Below are 6,340 nucleotides of genomic sequence, written 5' to 3' on the forward strand. Positions count from 1 at the left end.
AAAAAAAAAAAAAAGAAAGGCTGAAGAGATGGCTCAGTGGTTAAGAGCACTGCTTGCTCTTCCAAAGGTCCCAAGTTCAATTCCCAGCAACCACACGGTGGCTCACAACCATCTGTAATGAGATCTGGTGCCCTCTTCTGGCCTGCAGGCAGAGCACTGAGAACACTGTATACATAAGAAAAAAGAAAAAAGAAATAGAAAACCCAGTCCTTAAATTCACACGGACTTGCAAAGGATCAATATAATAAATAGTCAAAATAATTTTGAAAAAGAACAAATGATGCTGGAGATTGAAGTCATCTAAATTCTCCCAGCCAACCAGTTAGTTTCTGACTATACAGTAAGGAAGAAAATAGTCTCCCTCACATAGGATGCTGAAAATGTCCACATGCGAAATAATGAAGTTGGAACCAGTAAGTGGTGGTGCACACCTTTAATCTCAGCACTTACAGGCAGAGGCAGGCGGATCTCTGTGGGTTCAAGGCCAACCTGGTGTACAAGAGCTAATTCCAGAGCAGACTCCAAAGCTACAGAGAAATTGTCTTTTATTTGTTTATTTATTTATTTGGTTGTTTTTTCAGAGTGAGGTTGAATATTTATTCAGGGGGTTGTGGAGGGGAAAGGGTAAAGGGAGGACAGAGAGAGGAGGAGGAGGAGGAGGAAGAGAAAGAGACAGAGAAGGGGGGAAGCAGAGAAGTGGGGAGAGAGGCAGAAGCGAAGCCTTTATTTGGTTTTTTTGAGACAGGATGGATGGGGTGAGGAATGGGGGGGTGGCAGGGACGTGGCTTCTCTCTTAAAGGAACAGGGCAACCATTACATGCATAGATTCAATTTTTTAAAGGGCAGACAATTTGAATAGGTATTTCTCCAAAAAAAATATGAAAAATATCAAGAAGCACATTAAAAGATTCTTAGTGTCAGTTGGGTAGTGGTGGTGCATGCCTTTAATCCCAGTACTCAGGAGGCAGAGGCAGTGAGTTTGAGGCCAGGCTGGTGGTCTACAAGAGCTAGTTCCAGGACAGCTAGGGCTGTTACACAGAGAAATTCTGTCTTGAAAAGCAAAAAAAAAAAAAAAAAGAAAAAAAATTCTTAGTGCTACACACACACACACACACACACATACTTCTTTTTCTGAGATGAAGTCTCTGTGTAGCTCAGATTGCCCTGGAGCTTGCTGTGTGTATCCAAGGCTGACCTTAGACTTGGATCTTTCTGGTTCAGTCTTCCAAATGTTGGGATTACAGGCATACACCTAGTTCAATATACATTGGCCACTCTCCTGATGATATTCAAAAACAACAACAATAACCAACTAAACAACAACAAAAAAACCACACCGCTACTTTTTTTTTAAAAAAAGGTTAGTTTATTATGTATACAGTGTTGTGCCTGCACACCGGAAGAAGACACCAGATCTTATTATAGATGGTTGTGAGCCACCATGTGGTTGTTGGGAATTGACCTCTGGAAGAGCAGCCAGTATTCTTAACCCCTGAGCCATCTCTCCAGCCCTTATACCGCTACTTTTAATGTTGCAACACTAGAGGGACAGCACAGGAAGGCTTCTCCCTGCTAATTTGAAAAATGAGCCAAACAGTTTGCAATAACCACAGGGGGTATGTGACATAAATTACAGGCCTACTTGGGACATTAGAGGAGGTGCTCCCTATCTAGTGTGGATGAAGATAACTGCTGGAGTTCCCCAAGGCTTGTGATAATAAAAGGACCAGCATAAACTATTTGAAAGCTATTGGACAAGACAGTGTCTTCTGGGGCTGGAGTTGTCCTTCCACAGTAAGTGGCTGTGCTTACAGTGTTGGTTCCTTTAGGCATCCATGGGGTTTTCAAAGCAAACAGGCTGAGGCGTGTGTAAAGTATCCAGCTGCCAAAGAGTTTGGCTGCCTCTGTTTTCCATAGCCAGGTATAAGGGAAGGAAGGACCTCTCAAACAGCTTGATCTCGAAAGTATTAACAATTCATAAAATGTTAAACATTAAAGGTTTTTAGAATGAAAGACTCATCACTCCTAATAGCATTTAACACTATTGCTAGTGTTTAACAATGCTTACCAGCATACCCAAGGATTCCAGGGAGAGGTGGGGCTGTCACAGATGAACCCTGAAAAATATTCTAAATGAAGTAATCCAGATTCCAAGACAAAATGTGATTTCATTTAAGTGATATTATTTGATCTTGCAAATTCACAAAGGCAGAAAATAGGTTAGAGGTTACCAGAGCCTGGGAATATGGTGGGAAAATTGCAGCTTATGTTTGAGGGTTTCTGTTTGGAGGGATGAAAAGTTTTAGAACTAGATAAAATGATGAGTGCAAAACTTTTTGAATATAACTATTGCCACATAGTTGTACAATCAAAAATGGTTACAATGACACACACACACACACACACAAAATGCTGGGCTCAATCTAATATTATGTTTCTTCTGATTTGGAATCAGTTTCCACCCATGCCACTGAGTTCCTCTCAATCCGTCATTATTTGTGTGTATATATGTACATTTTCTCCTTTGTGGTTTGGATTCTACTTCTGAGACATTCAAGACTCAGTCTAATAATGAGTCTGACGATTGAGAAAGATTGTCAAATCTATTTTGTTTTCTTTTTCTTTATTCTTCTATCATACAATGCATCTTGACCTCAATCTCCCATCTCTCCCCTCTACCCAGTGTGCCTCTTCCCTTTTCCCCCAGATTCACTGTTCCTCCATTTTCGTTCAGAAAAGAACAGGCCTCCCAGGAATATCAACCAGAAACAGCATAACAAGATGCAATAAGACTAGGCATAAGACCTCACAACAAGGCTGGATAAGGCAACTCAGTAAGAGAAAAGGGTCCTATGAGTAGGCTAAAGAGTCAGAGACACCCCCACTCTCTCTTAACAGAGAGCATCCTTCAAATTTTAAAGATTTACTGAAGCCTTCTCTTTAAATGATAATTACTACAGTATCAAAATTGTTTTCTTCTCCCTATTTTTATTTTTTTCTTCAGCTCTGCATAAGGATCATGCTTAAACTTTTTTGTATGTGATAAAGATGTTTCTTAGCTGGATGGTAGTGGTGCACACCATTAATCCCAGCAATTGGGAGGCAGAGGCAGGTGGATCTCTGTGTTCGAGGCCAGCCTGGTCTACAGAGTGAATTCCAGGATAACCAGGGTTACACAGAGAAACCCTATCTTGAAAAAAAACAAAACCAGCTGGGCATTAGTGGCTCTTGCTTTTAATCCCAGCACTCGGGAGGTGGAGCTCTGTGAGTTGGAGGCCAGTCTGTTCTAGAGTGAATTTCAGGACGGGCTCTAAATAAAGCAACACAGAGAAACCCTGTCAAAAAAAAAAAAACCCAAAGAAACAAACAAAAAGATGCTTCTTATATCTCCAATTAACTAATGATGACCCTAAAAGTGTTTTTTGCTTGTTTGTTTGTTTTTGAGATAGAGTCCCGCCATGTAACTCCAACTGTCCCGGAACTCACTTTGTACAGCAGGCTTGCCTCCAACTCATAGAGATCCACCTGCCTCTGGTTCCTAAGTGCTGACATTAAAGGTGTGCACAACCATACCTGTCTCATTGTTTTTGGTATTTAAGGAGTTCATAAGCCTACATTTAGTGTGCTTGGATCAATCAAATTCATCCCTAATTTCCCCCCTCCAATCACTCTCCTATTTCTCCACCACCTTCCCTTCCCAACTTCATACACTATGTTTTGGAATCCACTTTGTCCACTCAGTATAGCTTGTATGGGCATAGGTGTGGGAGCATCTGCTGGAGCATGGGGAGCAGCTTTAAGACACAGTCTTGGAAAAACAAACAACCAAAACGATGATTCTCATTCTGACATCAGCCGGCAATTGCTAATAGCTTCTCAGCTAGGGCTGGGGCTTCATGAGCCCTTCTCCTTCCGTGCTGAGATTTTTGCTAATTTGATCTTGCTTAGGTCTTTAGCATGTAGTCGCAGCAGCTTTCGGTCTATATGTTCGATCACTGCTGTTCCTGGCAAATCCTGTTTTGCTGCTGCCAACCACTCCTCTTGTTCTTGCAGTCTTTCTCCCCTCTCTTCCATGCTGATCCCTGAGCCTCGAGGGAAGGGGTGTGATATGCATTCCCATGTAGAGCTGAGCACGCCACAGATTCTTCTTCTCTACACAGGTCTCTCTAAGTCACCGTCTACTGCAGAAAAGATTTTCTCTGATGAGGGATGAAAAATGCCCTAATCTATGGGTATAAAGTTAAGGACTTAGGAGGAAGCTTATTATTATGCTCATCTAGGAGAATAACAACAGCATTAGGTTCTCCCTTAGGACTTAGGTTTCCTTGGTTTTTTTTTTTTTTCTCATGAGAACAGGTATCTAAAAGGGAGCAACAGGGAAAGAGGAAGAGCCGGGGGTTCTATAAAGTATCCAAACCAGAGCAGACTCCAGGCATTAGGGCCCCTCCCATACAAAGAGATAAATCTGTTAGTTTCCTTTTCTCTGCAGTTTTGCTTGTATTTCCTGGATGCGCAATTCTTTGTCCATCCCAGGAAATGAGCTAAGCGATCTCCTAGACAACCCCCAGGACCCCCATTACATTTCTCTCATCTAGGATTTGAGAAGACCTCTACCCAGGTCTACACCTGACTGAAAAATTTGGAGGACTCGGAAGTGGTCATGAAGGGCTTTAGCTGTTTGTCCAGAATCCACATGGCTACTTCTGAAGTACTACGTAGAGGAGCATAAGGACACACGCTCACCCCACACATGTCTTTACGCTCCACCCCCATGTCCCTGTGGTAGTACGAAGCTCTCTGCTGGCCTTGCTGCGGAGGTTCCTGGGCTGCTGGGTGAGTGGAGAATGCTGGCTGGGAGGCTGCAGGCCCGAGCTCACACAGGCCCTGGCTTCCATCAGCAGCACTGCAACAATCAGCCTGGGTAGTTAGAGGAGCCTTAAGAGCTTCTTTTCCCCAGCCGTGTGCCTCTATGGAAGGGTACATAAATCTGCAGCACATCAGACAAAACTGCTCTAGTAACCACTAGACGGGGAGGCTGAAGACGAGGGCACTGCTGGGTCTTAAGGCTGGCTCTTTCTGTCCAGCATCGCTAAGTCTGTTTTTCTCTCATTGAGATACAATATGTTTTTTCTCCTTGCCACCTGCTCTTGTTTCTGTCCCATGTTGGTCTGGGTCCTGCTGCTTTTGTTGTCGTTTTCCAGGGGCTGTAACATAAACAGACCAAGGAAAAGAGTGTCCCATAGTCTCCAGATTATGGGTACATGTGGCAAATTATTCACCCTGAGTGCTTATTGTGCTTGCTTACAGATGATAAATTTGAGGAAGCAGGGTCAAAGGAGATGTTTACTCTATAGAGTTTTCTTTGTTTTAGATGGTGGATAATTCATTAAGGTCACAAGGTACAAGCTTCTAAATAGTTGGTCACCCCAAATCTAGCCAGAAAGGGTGTGATGGCTAATCTTGGTTGACAACTTGAATACATCTGTAATTCACTAAAACCCCAAATGAGGGCACAGATCTGAGAGAATTGTGCTTAATTTGAAGTGGCAAGATCCACTCCTAATCTGAATCTTTCAAGTACACCTTGAATCCAGATCTTTTGAGCTGGGAAAACCCACCTTTAACCTGGGCTGTGCCTTCTGGGGAAGTCTACATCAGAACATGGAAAAGGCCCAGCAGTGACACCACACGCCTTTAATCCCAGCAATTGGAAGGTGGAGGCAGGAGGATCTCTGAGTTTGAGGCCAGCCTGGTCTACAGAGTGAGTTCCAGGACAACCAGAGGCTACACCTGTCTCAAAAAACTAAGACGAGAGAGAGAGAGAGAGAGAGAGAGAGAGAGAGAGAGAGAGAGAGTCATTCTATAAATTCTGTTACTCTAGAGATTCCTAATATAGAGGGCCTCAGGTTAGAAAGTGATAAAAGCAGATACTTCTGTTGACTTCATCCTCCTTGACCATGGGTACTCACTGCTACTCACTCATGATCTTACAAAGTTACCCTAAAAAGAAATTTTGTTAATCCCTGTTCCCTGTGAATGACCCAATTCATGATAAGACTCATTTGGACAAATCTACAGCAGTCAGGACAGTGCTTCTCAACATGTGGGTCGCAGCCCCTTTGGCGCTCAAATGACCCTTTCACAGGGGTTGCATATCAGATGTTCTGTACATTAGATGTTTACATAACGATTCATAACAGTAGTAAAAATGACAGTTATGAGGTAGCAATAAAAATCATTTTATGGGCCGGGCAATGGTGGCGCACGCCTTTAATCCCAGCACTCGGGAGGCAGAGGCAGGCGGATCTCTGTGAGTTCGAGACCAGCCTGGTCTACAGAG

General features: G+C 43.2%; 1 long non-coding RNA gene across 1 annotated transcript in view; it reads right to left on the reverse strand.

Moving 5' to 3' along the window:
• Positions 1-3,528: 3,528 nt before the first annotated feature.
• LOC113457427 overlaps positions 3,529-6,340 on the reverse strand; it is a 7,656-nt gene continuing 4,844 nt past the window's right edge. Inside the window, exon 3 of the long non-coding RNA XR_003378006.1 lies at positions 3,529-4,181. This is a non-coding gene — a long non-coding RNA (uncharacterized LOC113457427). The remainder of the gene's footprint in view (positions 4,182-6,340) is intronic.

This window comes from Microtus ochrogaster, chromosome X, assembly GCF_000317375.1.
Source record: "Microtus ochrogaster isolate Prairie Vole_2 chromosome X, MicOch1.0, whole genome shotgun sequence".
Taxonomy (NCBI): domain Eukaryota; kingdom Metazoa; phylum Chordata; class Mammalia; order Rodentia; family Cricetidae; genus Microtus; species Microtus ochrogaster.